Source organism: Triticum aestivum, chromosome 4B (assembly GCF_018294505.1).
Source record: "Triticum aestivum cultivar Chinese Spring chromosome 4B, IWGSC CS RefSeq v2.1, whole genome shotgun sequence".
NCBI classification, from domain to species: domain Eukaryota; kingdom Viridiplantae; phylum Streptophyta; class Magnoliopsida; order Poales; family Poaceae; genus Triticum; species Triticum aestivum.
In genome coordinates, this window is record NC_057804.1 from 329,114,451 (window position 1) to 329,129,185 (window position 14,735).

Here is a 14,735-nt window from a genome sequence, read left to right on the forward strand (position 1 = left end):
GCAACCAAGGGTGAGCCAAAATGTGGAATCCACGAAAATGCTCTTGTTGCACAACACTAGAGAGACGCTAGCACGATTGCACAATAGGCGGATACGAACTTGTGCACAACCTACGAAGCAAAAATGCAACGACTTCTATCCCAAGTATGCTCTATGTATGATGTTCCGGATATATGATCCAAGATGATCGAGTATGACAATATTAATGTTGTATGATGCTATGGTTCTTGCTTATAAGCTCTTTGCTTATCCTTCTCTTTTGCTTAAAAGCTTGTTTGGCTCTTTGTTGTTTGAGCTCTTTTCTCATGCGATGTTTCATGAACCAAGATAGCAATTGTGTATGCAATGAAAACTTCGTGACGCAAGAGATGATTCGAAGATATGCAACATGATGATAGTATGTATGCTATGGGATGTACGATCACTAATGTGCACAAGTCATGTTGCCGGCAATACTCAAAGGCTAGTCTCGATGGGTAAGCTACGCAATACTCCTTTTGTTTGGGGAACTTTGCAATCAACCGCTTTTGATGAGCTCAAGTCTTTGCTTACCCAAGCTCTGATTCTTGCTTTGCCCAATTTTGACAAAACTTTTGAGGTTCATTGCGATGCAAGCGGTACCGGAATTGGCGGAATTTTGATGCAAGAAAAACGAGCAATTGCATATTTTAGTGAAAGACTCTCCGGTGCTCAACTTAACTATCCCATATATGACAAAGAATTGTATGCTTTAGTGTGTGTGCTACATGTTTGGGAACATTATCTTAGACCTCATGAGTTTGTCATCCATACCGATCATGAAACGCTAAAGTACTTAAAAGGCCAAACTAAGTTGAACAAGCGTCATGCCAAATGGAGTGAATCTATTGAATCTTTTCCCTATGTGATCAAGTACATTAAGGGTAAAGAAAATGCAGTTGCCGATGCACTTTCACGCATATGCATGCTTGTCACTAAACTTGAGTTGAATGTTATTGGCTTTGAGCACATAAAAGACTTGTATGCTAATGATTCATCTTTTGCTATTCCTTATGCTAAGTGTTTGTCGCATACTTCTTGGGAACAATATTACATCAAGGATGGTTATCTTATGAGAGCTAACAAACTTTGCATTCCCGAGTCTTCTCTTCGTTTGCTCCTTTTGTAAGAGGCTCATGGAGGCGGACACATGGGACACTTTGGACGCGACAAGAAATTCGCCATGCTCTCCAAGAACTACTTTTGGCCCAAGATGTTCCATGATGTCTCACGCTTCACCACCCGATGCTCTACATGTCGCAAAGCTAAGTCTAAAGCTCAATCACATGGTCTTTACATGCCTCTTCCTATTCCTTATCAACCTTGGGAAGAGATTAGCATGGATTTTGTACTTGGTTTGCCTAGAACTCAAAATGGAAAGGATTCCGTGTTTGTTGTTGTGGATAGATTTTCTAAGATGGCACATTTCATTCCTTGCAACAAGATAGACGACGCTTCACATGTTGCAAATCTATTTTGTAGGGAAATCTTATGCCTCCATGGAGTACCAAAGACAATCGTCTCCGATCGTGACGTCAAGTTCTTGAGTTACTTTTGGAAGACCCTTTGCGCCAAGCTCAGAATCAAGCTCTTGTTCTCATCCGCATACCATCCTCAAACCGACGGCCAAACGGAGGTGACGAACCGGACTCTCTCCACTCTACTTCGCATATTGATCAAGAAGAACATCAAGGAGTGGGAGGCATGTCTACCCATCGCCGAGTACGCCTACAATCGCGCAAGACACTCGACTACCGGCAAGTCCCCCTTCGAGGTCGTCTACGGCTTCAACCCGTTGTCCCCATTGGACATTCTACCACTTCCTCTCCAAGAGCGCACCAACATGGATGCGAGTGCACGAGCAACCTACATCAAGAAGATGCATGAAGATACAAGGAACGCCATCGAGCGCCAAGTACAACGACTAGCAAGCAAGCTCAACGTCAACAAGCAACCCATGACCTTCAACATAGGCGATCTCGTGTGGCTACACCTTCGCAAGGACCGCTTCCCCAACAAACGCAAGTCCAAACTTCTCCCTCGAGCCGATGGACCATTCAAGGTGCTAGCACGCTACAACAACAACGCCTACAAGATTGAACTCCCATGAGACAAGTACAACATGAGCGGCATCTTCAACATCAAAGACCTCTCGCCTTTCCACGGTGATGAAGATTTTGATCCGAGGTCGGATCTTTCCCAAGGGAAAGGAGATGATGCGGACCATCCTTCCATCATCCATATGGACTCTACATCGACACATCCAACCCCACGAGGACCCATGACTAGAGCCCAAGCACGTGCCATCCAATCCGAGGTTCAGTCTCTCCTTGTTGAACTTCCCTTTAACCCATTTGAGACATGGCTACTCCCTCAAGCGGAGACACTTTGCGTGCTCAGGTACCATGTAAACAACCAAGGAGAAGGAGTGGTGCAAGACGGACATCAAGATCAAGGAGGCATTCTTCCTAACCTTGAAAGACCGGTACAACCGCCCAACAACCGCCCGAGCGGAACAACCGGCCCACTACCGCTCAACAACCGGCCACCATTCTGTGATCAGGCGGTGCAAGGCCGGTACAGCACAAGATGTACCGGTAAATCTCAAATGAGCAGAACTACCGACCCAACGACCGGTACAATCGCTGGAGCCCTCGACGACCATCCGCAGAAGCCAGCGCCTGACCCCAGCGGTAGTACCCTTCCTCGACCGATACTTCTGCCCTCCCTGAGTCGCCAGCGGTACAACCGCCTCCTCGACCGGTACAACCCGCCTGTCTACGCATAGTGTACGGGCCTGAGGCCCATGTACCCTTCACTTCGCCTCCATTTGCACTAAGACTATAAATAGACCCCCTCCACCTCCTAGTTAGGGTTAGCATTGGTTTAGCTCATATCTCGTGTGAGAGCCCTTGCTCATCCACTTGGTTACCATCTCCTCGGAGATCGCGCCTCCTCGGAGAAGATCCTTCCAAGGGATTCAAGACCCCCTCTAGGGTGGACCCCATCAAGACCTCCTCACGGAGAAGAACGACTACTCGTGTATCTTTCCTTTGTTGATTTTGAATCTTGTGCTACCTTATGTGTTCGGTGATCTAGCCCTTGTGTGATCGATACTTGTCGGTTTAGTGTCTTGTGTGTTTTCCATGTGTTCTTCCGCTCGTTCGTCGTGTTCTCCTCGTAGGATCCCCTCCAAACGTGAAAGATCTCCGCATAGGGTTCCGCCCTACATCACCAAGCCGCTTTTGCCCATGCTCAAGAACGACAATGACTACGACGCCAAGAGGAAGAACGAGCGCGTCTACACCAAGAAGAACAAGACGCCGAGGCACAACATCTTCAACAACAACAATGAGAAGCGCAAGCTCTTGAGGCGCAACGTGCCCTTCAAGAATCACGTCGAGCCATCGCCAACCGCAATCGCGAACGGCGCAATCAAGAAGAAGCCCTTCGAGAAGAAATACAAGAGAGGAACTATCAGCCGCGCGTGCAACGTCAAGTTCCTCAAGCTCCTCAAGCGCCACCTCAACCTCAAGTTCAACAAGAGCAAGTTGATCATGGACTTCCTCCACGCGAAGAGCAACAGGAAGATGATTGTCATCCACGTCAAGGGCATCATCATCACCATCACCAGCAACACAATGAAGAGCACCGATATGGAAAGCTCAAATTCACCATGCCCAAGTTCAATGGAAGCAATGACCCCGAAGAATATCTCTCATGGGCATTGAAGGTCGACAAAATCTTTCGTTTTCACAACTATGAGGAAGAGAAGAAAATCGCCATGGCATCACTTGAGTTCCAAGACTATGTGCTCATATGGTGGGAAAAACTCCTTGAGAGGCGACAAGCAAGAGGTGAACCCCCAATCACCACTTGGGCTCAAATGAAGGATGTGATGCGAGCACGTTTTTTGCCAACCTACTACAACCATGACCTCTTCAAGAAACTCCAACTCCTCAAGCAAGGAACAAAGAGTGTTGAAGAATACTACAAGGAAATGGAGATAGCAATGATTCGAGCCAATGTGAAGGAAGATGATGAGCAAACTATGGCACGCTTCTCGAATGGACTCAATCATCCCATCAAGAAGATCGCCGACTTCCAACCATACACCACCCTCATTGAGCTCGTGCATCAAGCTACAAAGGCGGAACGTCAAGTGCAAGATGACTTCAAGTACGCCAAGTACTCGTCCAAGACCTATGGCTTCTCCAACAACCAAGCCTCAACACCTCCTCCAAAATCTACATCAACCAAACCTTCTCCAAACAACGACGACAAGCCAAGTTACAAGAAAAATTCGACAAGTTCAAGTCGTCCTCCTCCTACTACAAGCAACTTCAAGCCGCGTGCTTCGTCATCTACTCCGACCGATGAGACCGTCAAGACAAGCTCATTCAAGTGTTTCACTTGCGGCGGCCGAGGCCACAAGTCTTACGAATGCACCAACAAGCGCACCATGATCCTCAAGGACGACGGCACCTATGACTCAATGAGTGATGAGGAAATGGAAGCTCTTGAGCAAGTGGCCATGCACCGGCAAGTGAACGAAGATGAAGATGATCAAGTCTTTTGTGATGAGGATTCGAGCCCCGCTCTCGTTGTTTCCAAGGTCTTGACTCTTCACCATCAACAAGAAGACGACCAAAGATGCCACATCTTCCACACAAAGGCCGGCATCAATGGACGGTCCGTCAAGGTCATCATCAATGGAGGTAGTTGCCACAACTTGGCAAGTGAAGAACTATGCTCCAAGCTTCAATTAGTCAAGAGGAAACACCCACACCCCTACAAGTTTCAATGGCTAAGTGACTCTGGCACTATACGAGTTGAGCATACGGTCCAAATCTCCTTCAAAATTGGTGCATATGAGGACACTTTGGAGTGTGATGTGGTCCCAATGACCATTTTCCACCTTCTTCTTGGTCGACCATGCCAATTCGACCGTGGTGTCTTCCACAACGGGCGTACCAATCACTGTAGCTTCAAGATGAGAGGGAAGGAATACGTGCTACGACCTATGTCTCCTAGTCAAGTGTTAGGCGACAAGTAAGCCACCCATCATGGAGAGAAGAGTGAGAAAGTGATCCACCAACAAGTGAGTGAGAGCCACAAGCCAAATTTGAGCGACTCTTCGCCTAGAGAGAAAAACCTCGTCCTATTTTCCACAAAAAGTGAGACGAGAGAAGTGTGTGAGAACCCATCTAGTGTGATGCACTTTGTCCTTGTGTGCAAGGATGGAGAGCCAACAACTAACACCACTCACGAGCTACCTTTAGTGTTTCAATCTATTTTGCAGGAATTCCAAGATGTTTTCCCGACGAGCTACCTCCGGTTCTACCTCCCCTTCGGGGCATTGAGCATCGAATCAACCTCATCCCGGAGCGCCTCTACCAAACAAATCCATACCGAGTCAATCCCGAAGAAACCAAGGAGATTCAACGGCAATTACAACAACTCATCGACAATGGTCATGTACGTGAAAGCCTAAGCCCTTGTGCCGTTCCCGTTATACTTGTGCCTAAGCCCGATGGAAGTTTTTTCTTGTGTTCCGATGGTAGACCTATAAATGCTACTACCGTTCGCTATAGGCATCCCATTCCTCGCTTAGATGATTTGCTTGATGAACTTAGTGGAGCCAAATTTTTCTCAAAAATTGATCTTAAAAGTGGCTAATATCAAATCCGCATACAAGAGGGTGATGAATGGAGAACTGCTTTCAAAATCAAATTTGGTTTATATGAGTGGTTAGTCATGCCAATGGGTTTATTGGAAGCTCCCGGTACTTTTTTGCGTCTCATGCATTATGTGCTTCGGCCTTATATTGGAGTCTTTGTTGTGGTTTACTTCGACGATATTCTTGTGTTTAGCAAAACCATGAAAGACCATCTTGATCATGTTAGGGCTGTTTTGCAAACCCTTCGCAAGGAAAGTCTTTATGCAAACATGAAAAATGCACATTTGGTGTTGACAAAGTGGTTTTCTTGGGTTTTTTTGTATCCTCAAAGGTTGTCCATGTTGATGAATCTAAAATTGAAGCAATTAAAACGGCCCCAACCCACCAATTTCCAACAAGTGCGTAGCTTTCTTGGTCTTGCGGGTTTTTATCGTCGCTTTGTGAAAGATTTTAGCACCATTGCCGCTTGTTTGCATGCTTTGAGTAAGAAGAATACTCCTTTTGTTTGGGGAACTTCACAATCCACCGCTTTTGATGAGCTCAAGTCTTTGCTTACTCATGCTCCGATTCTTGCTTTGCCCAATTTTGACAAAACTTTTGAGGTTCATTGTGATGCAAGTGGTACCAGAATTGGCGGAGTTTTGATGCAAGAAAAACGAGCCATTGCATATTTTAGTGAAAAAATCTCCGGTGCTCAACTTAACTATCCCATCTATGACAAAGAATTGTATGCTTTAGTGCGTCTGCTACATGTTTTGGAACATTACCTTAGACCGCATGAGTTTGTCATCCATACCGATCATGAAACACTTAAGTACCTAAAAGGTCAAACTAAGTTGAACAAGCGTCATGCCAAATGGAGTGAATTTATTGAATCTTTTCCCTATGTGATCAAGTACATTAAGGGTAAAGAAAATGTAGTTGCCGATGCACTTTCACGCATATGCACGTTTGTCACTAAACTTGAGTTGAAGGTTATTGGCTTTGAGCACATAAAAGAGTATGCCAAGTGTTTGACGCATACTTCTTGGGAACAATATTACATCAAAGATGGTTATGTTATGAGAGCTAACAAACTATGTATTCCCGAGTCTTCTGTTCGTTTGCTCCTTTTGCAAGAGGCCCATGGAGGCGGACTCATGGCACACTTTGGACGCGACAAGACATTCGCCACGCTCTCCAAGAACTACTTTTGGCCCAAGATGTTCCGAGACGTCTCACGCTTCACCAACCGATGCTCTACATGTCGCAAAGCTCAGTCTGAATCTCAATCTCATGGTATTTACATGCCTCTTCCAATTCCTTATCAACCTTGGGAAGACATTAGCACGGATTTTGTACTTGGTTTGCCTAGAACTCAAAATGGAAGGATTCCGTGTTTGTTGTTGTGGATAGATTTTCTAAGATGGCACATTTCATTCCTTGCAACAAGATAGACGATGCTTCACACATTGCAAATCTCTTTTGTAGGGAAATCTTGCGACTCCATGGAGTACCAAAGACAATCGTCTCCGATCGTGACGTCAAGTTCTTGAGTTACTTTTGGAAGACCCTATGCGCCAAGATCGGAGTCAAGCTCTTGTCCTCATCCGCATACCACCCTCAAACCGACGGCTAAACGGAGGTGACGAACCGCACACTCTCCACTCTACTTCGCGTCTTGATCAAGAAGAACATCAAGGAGTGGGAGGCATGTCTACCCATCGCCCAGTACACCTACAATCGTGCAAGACATTCGACTACCGGCAAGTCCCCCTTCGAGGTCGTCTACGGCTTCAACCCGTTGTCACCATTGGAAACTCTACCTCTTCCTCTACAAGAGCGCTCCAACATGGATGCGAGTGCACGGGCAAGCTACATCAAGAAGATGCATGAGGATACAAGACAAACCATCGAGCGACAAGTACAACGACTAGCGACCAAGCTCAACGTCAACAAGCAACCCATGGTCTTCAACATTGGTGATCTAGTGTGGCTACACCTTCACAAGGACCGCTTCCCCAAAGAACGCAAGTCCAAGCGTCTCACTCGAGCCGATGGACCTTTCAAGGTGCTAGCACGCTACAACGACAACGCCTACAAGATAGACCTACCTCGAGACAAGTACAATGTGAGCGACATCTTCAACGTCAAGGACCTCACACCATACCATGGAGATGAAGCTTTTGATCCGAGGTCGGATCTATCTCAAGGGGGGGGAGATGATGCGGAGCATCCCTCACTCATCCCCATGGACACACCTACATCTTCCTCAACACCACGTGGACCCATGACTCGAGCCCGAGCTAAGGCTATCGAAGAAAAGGTGAACTCTCTCCTCTCCGAACTCCCTCCTCCTACTCACGAGACATGGCTACTACCTCATTCGGAAACTCTATGCGTAATCAGGTACATGGAGGTGAGCCAAGGAACAACTACTTGCAAGAGCCAAGACGACGAGGACCCCAAGCATGTTGAAGAAGAAGAAGAAAAGCTGCTGAAGCTACAGGCATCGGACGTCCGACCAAGTCCGGACGTCCGACGACTCCCAGGCCTCGGACGACCGACGCCATCCGGACATCCGGCAGCTGGGCACCCGAATGGAAACTCATGGACGACCGAAGCCACCGGACGTCCGACCGACGCACGCCGAACCGAATCTACGGACGTCCGAATACCACCGGACGTCCGGACCCTCGCGAACCTCCGGACGACCGGTGACCTCCGGACGTCCGACGCCTGTGTGTTGACTTCAATTGGGCCGCAGCCCTTGTACCCCTTTGCCCCTAGACTATATATACTCTTTCTTCCCCGCCTTTCTAGGGTTAGCAATAGTTTAGCTCATGTTTGTGTGAGAGCTTTGCTCATCCACTTGGTTACCTTCTCCTCGGAGCTCAGGACCTCTACGGAGAAGATCCCCCAAGCGGATTCAAGACCCCCTTCTAGGGTGGACCCCATCAAGACCTCCTCATGGAGAAGAATGGCTACTCGTGTATCTTTCCTTTGTTGATTTTGAATCTTGTGCTACCTTTTGTGTTCGGTGATCTAGCCTTTGTGTGATCGATACTTGTCGGTTTCGTGTTCCTCTTGTGTGTTTTCCTTGTGTTTTTCCGCTTGTTCGTCGTGTTCTCCCCATAGGATCCCCTCCAAACGTGAAAGATCCCCGATTAGGGTTCCGCCCTACATCAAACTTGTTACCTCGTTGTGTGGCTCATACATCAAGCTTCGTGACATAGTAAAAAAAAGCTTTTAAGCAAAAGAGAAGAGAAGCAAAGAGCTTATAAGAAATATCATCGAGCCTCTTAGCATACGTGCATCATCTTGGTCATTACATACATAAGCATAATTGGGATTGTGAGACGATCGGTTTCTCTATTAGGTTGGTGCACTAGCATATCTAGCCCATTAGTGCAATCGAGCTAGCGTCTCTCTAGTATTCGCACAACAAGAGCATTTTCCATGGTTGCACATTTGAGCTCACCCGTTGGTTTTGCAGATCCCATCTATCTTCCGTGTGTGTGTTCCTAGTGATATCATTGGGTTTGATCTATTTGTCTTACTTGCCATTTGTGAATATTATCAACTTTATCGATATCTTGACTAACATTTGCTTGAAATTTTTGCCACCATCCTAACTGAGCTCCTCCATAGACCATTTACTTGTAGGTGTGAGAAACAATTCCAGGTACCAATTCCCCTATTGTAACATCACGTGGGATCGTACTTGTTGCATCCACAATCTTCGGAAAAGGTAACTTTGGTTTTGTTCTCTCATTTTCCTACTCACCACCACTTCCATATGATGGATAGGCCAAGTACCTCTACCAACCCACTCTTCATCGAGCAAGACGACGGCATGTCATCATTCGTCACCAAGAGCCACCTCTTTGGTGCACAACGGGCGCTACATCAAGAGCAACAAGAAATTAACGACCACATCAACAACCTCGCCACCGACTTGTGACTCTCCGAGCAACGTACACGGGACTACTTCGGCAACAAGCTCGACACGCACAACCAAGACAACGATGCAAGAATGGACGAGATCCGTGCTTTGTTGGTCAACCGGCCTCCTTCAACTTCTTCCTACTCAAGACGGAGCCACTCAAGTCGACACTCGATGACACCTTCTCCGGCTCAAGTACACCGTCATCAAACACTCTTCGACGAGCCGCGCGTCAAGACCGCCATGCATCTCGAAACCCGCTACATGTCAAGCATTCACAAGAGCAAGTTGATGAGCAAGTTCCTCGTCCTCGTTCAAACCAAGACGCTTTTGCTCAAGCTCAAGAACGACAACGACTATGGTGCCAAGAGGAAGAACGAGCGCGTCTACACCAAGAAGAACAAGACGCCGAGGCTCAACGTCTTCAACAACAACAACGAGAAGCGCAAGCTCTTGAGGCGCAACGTGCCCTTCAAGAATCAAGTCGATCCATCGCCAACCGCAATCGTGAACGGTGCAATCAAGAGGAAGCCCTTCGAGAAGAAATCCACGAGAGGAACTACCAACCCCGCGGGCAACGTCAAGTTCCTCAAGCTACTCCACAAGCTCGCCAAGACCCACCTCAACCTCAAGTTCAACAAGAGCAAGTGGATCATAGACTTCCTCCACGCCAAGAGCGACATCTCGAGGATCGAGCATTTGAGGATCCTCCTCCACGACAAGAGCGACATCACAACCGCTACTTCCACGACGAACTCCGCTACGGCAAGCTAAAGTTCACCATGCCCAAGTTCAACGGAAGCAATGACCCCGAAGAGTACCTCTCATGGGCATTGAAGGTCGACAAAATCTTCCGGTTGCACAACTACGCTGAAGAGAAGAAGATCGCTATGGCATCACTCGAGTTCCAAGACTATGTTCTCATTTGGTGGGAACAAGTGATTGAGCGACGACGTACAAGAGGAGAGCCACCAATCACAACTTGGACGGCCATGAAGGATGTCATGAGAGCTCATTTCATGCCTACTCACTACAATCGTGATCTCTTCAAGAAGTTGCAACTCCTCAAACAAGGCACGAAGACGGTGGAAGAATACTACCAAGAAATGGAGATTGCCATGATACGAGCCAATGTCAAGGAAGACGACGAGCAAACAATGGCACGCTTCTTGAACGGCCTCAACCATCCAATCAAGCGGATTGCCAACTTCCAACCATACTCAAACCTAGTCGAGCTAGTTCATCAAGCGACCAAGGCCGAGCGACAAGTCCAAGATGACTTCAAATACACCAAGTACTCGTCCAAGACCTACAGCTCCTCTTATCAAGCTCCCGCGACTCCGGCAACTCCTACATCAACTAGAGCCTTACCAAGTACCGGCGACAAGTCAAGTTAGAAGAAAACTTCGATAAGTTCAAGTCGTCCTCCTCCTACTTCAAACAACTTCAAGCCGCGTGCTTCGTCCTCTACTCCGACCGATGAGACCGTCAAGACAAGCTCCTTCAAGTGTTTCACTTGCGGCGGCCGAGGCCACAAGTCCTTTGAGTGCACAAACAAGCGCACCATGATCTTCAACGATGACGGCACCTACGACTCCATGAGTGAAGGAGAAATGGAAGCCCTTGAGCAAGTGGCCATGCACCGACAAGTGAACAACGACGACAAAGATGATCAAGTCTTTTGTGATGAAGATTCAAGTCCCGCTCTTGTTGTCTCCAAGGTCTTGACTCTTCAACATCAACAAGAAGAAGACCAAAGATGCCATATCTTCCATACAAAGGCCGGCATCAATGGAAGGTCTGATGAGGACATCAATACCATTGTTACACCCACAGCCCCTACTGTTACATATACGGGACCAATTACTAGAGCTCGCGCACGCCAATTAAATTACCAGGTACTTTCGTTTCTTGGTAATGATTCTAATGTTCATGAGAATATGATGCTGCCTAAATTGGATACATTTGTTTTGCTTACAAATGAAGGGCCTAGCTTGGAGAAGGATGAACATTGGAGCAAGAACACGCATGGAGTTGATGGCATGCGCAAGGGGATCAAGAACGGAGTTACAAGTGATGATTTCAGGACTTTGAAGCCACCATAAGGAGTGCATGAAGCCTCGAACGAAATATACAAGATGCCACTTCATAATATTCGTCCATAGGCTATTCTAGGTGCTGCGTCACCTTATTATTGGGCCAGGCCCATGTAATTTCGAAATACTTAAGTATAGGCAATTTTTAGAGTTCGTATGTGTGGGTAAACAAGAGTTAGGGTTGGTTTCGGACCCCACCCTCAAGGGCCACGAAATTCCCTCCTCTTCCCCCATATATACAGCCCTTAGGGCGTCGTTTAGACTTTGGGTTTTGTTTAGATCAAAAGTTCGCCATAGCTACAACTTCACGTACTTCATTTGTGTTCAACGACCAGACCAAGGCGTCACAGAAACCCACCTTCATTAATAAAGCTTTTCCTCTTATATTCGCAATATCCAGATTGCAATCTTAGTTTCTTGCTTGTTCTTTGTTTGCTCGCAGGAAACAGGCCCTCGTGGTCAGGTTGATCGTGCTCCGGCATGGTCAATAACCCTCGGAAGTTGGTTTCGCGATTGCTAAGGCGCGACGTCTCGCACGTTCGTAGTCGGATCGTCAAGGTCGACTCCCACAGAAAACGATAGCCACCATCTCATCGAAACATCGGGACACCTTTGCCTCTATCAAGTGGTATCAGATTTTCAGGTTGCTCGGTGAGATTTTACAGTTTTTCATAGTTTAGATCGAGTTTGTTTTTCATACCAACAGTCCACGAAAAAGCCAAAAAAAATTAGGGTTAGTTCATCCTATCCGAACCAATCTGAGCCTTTGCATAATCATTTCTGTATTTGCTTTGTTGATTTTGCGGTTGCATCGTCGTGTCAAGTTGCTGGTCTTAGCGTCTAGTCCTTTAGAGTTTCGAGTTCTGTTCACAGGTTGTCACGTCGCCGCTGCCATATATCACCACCACATCATCAACATCGCTGCTGCCACATATCACCACCGCATTATCATCATCACCGATGCCATATATCACCACATATTCACCGCCAATCCGAGTCCATATACGCCACCACATATCCACCGCCATCACGCCAATTCGAGTCCACCTGCAACATATATCCGCCACCAGTCCGAGTTCCACCAGATTCATCTCCGCCACCAGTCCGAGATTCCACCAGATTTCTCTCCGCCACCAGTCCTAGTCCGAGTCCAGTAATTGTTGCTTTGTTTTGGATTTCCAGATCATGCCATACTCCGAGTCATGACAGAGAAGGACTCCCCAATTTTTGTGCCATCCGCAGAAGAAAAATAGTTCGAGTTTCAAAGAAAATTCTGGCTAGGCAGTTTTTAGACCATTTGTAGACGTTTTCGGAAAAAAATTGTTGCGGAGCAAAAAAAGAGAGGAAAAAAAGTGCAAAAAAAAAGAAAAAAAGAGGAAAAAAATTCAGAGTGTGCTCCTCCCTTGTTTACGTGCAGCGCCGTGATTTTTTTAGTGTTCTAGGCTCGCTTCTCTAGCACGGTCTAGCCTAGGACCAGCACAGTATCGTCGTTGAGCGTTTATTCAACTTTGCATCTCTGAATTGATTATTGCCGACCCTCTTTGCTACCATATTATAAGCCTTCCCAGCTCCACATACATCTACGTCATGCGTTTGACTCTCCCTGGCAACCGCTCTATCCAAGCTTTTGAGAGTTTTGACTACAAGGGTTGCCGATCACCGCCAGCTGCTGGGTAAGAACTGGTAAGAATTTGAGATTTGCTTGACGGATTTGTGACACCCACCACCACCTCTTGTTAGTAGTCTGTAGGATCATATTCTTTTGTGTTTCTATTGCTGCTAACCATGCCAGGATCACAAGCCGACGAGACTGACTGGGAGAACATGATGAATAAAGAGTTGCATGATAAATTTTAGCAAATGATGAGTGGACAGGTGCAGGATGTGCTAAACAGATTTGAAGAGGCCATGGAGAAGATAGATGGCATGGAGAAGACGTTCGACACAAAGCTCGATAACAAGTTTAATGAATTGCTCGCGCGTCTTCCACCACCACCACCGGCTGCACCTAACGCACCTCTACAACCACAACAACAGCACCGACTACCTCCACGTCGCGAAACAGCCCTCCGCCGAGCGACCCGTGTCCCTCTTGCGCTTGGCCAAACTGTTGGTGCTGCTGTCGATACTTATGTGGCTCCTGCTGCTGATGCGGAGGAGGATGATTATGTGGGAGATTACGAGGATGAAGTTGATAAAAATCAGAACTACGTGCAACCACCAGCACCACAACCACTAGGTCGTCCACATGCAAATAATGGCAATTTTAGGGCTCCCCTTCAGGTACGACATCATGACCTTCTCCCTAAACTGAAATTGAATATTCCACCTTTTGAGGGTAGATATGTTCCTGATATATATCTTACTTGGGAGTTAGAAACTGAACAACGATTTACATGTTTACAATATCCTGAGGAGAGACGTGTTCCTGCTGCTGTTTGTGCTTTCACTAGCTTTGCATGTGTTTGGTGGTCTGAACCAATGTTGAGGATATCGCTTATCGTTATCGTTTCGGTCAGCTAGGGATTAGGGATTAATCGGAAACCGGCCGATTAATCGAATTTATCTGTCGACTATTAATCGGATATCTTTTTTGCAAATATCAGGTTCCCAACACTAAAATATGCTATATTCAACACCAAAACAATATTTGACAGAAGTGTTACCTTGATTTCTAGCCTTTGAATCCTCGTATAATGGCAAACAAAATAGGAAAATAGTACATATTTCGTAACAAGGTCCACAGAACATAAATAAACATAGTTTTTGCAAACATCGTGATATGAATAGGTCTAATTTCTCGGTAGATTCCCGATAAATCGCTTGTCAAAACGATAAATCGGTCCAAAAGATAAACGGAAAAGATAAGGCATAATCTTATCGGTCACCCCCCGATTAGCAATAAATCGGAAGATTAATCGGTGAATCGGAAGATTTCTTGAATAGTGGTCTAAACATTGTCGTTTATATCCTGTTCCAGCTACTTGGGCTGCTTTGCAAACTGCTATGCGTACTC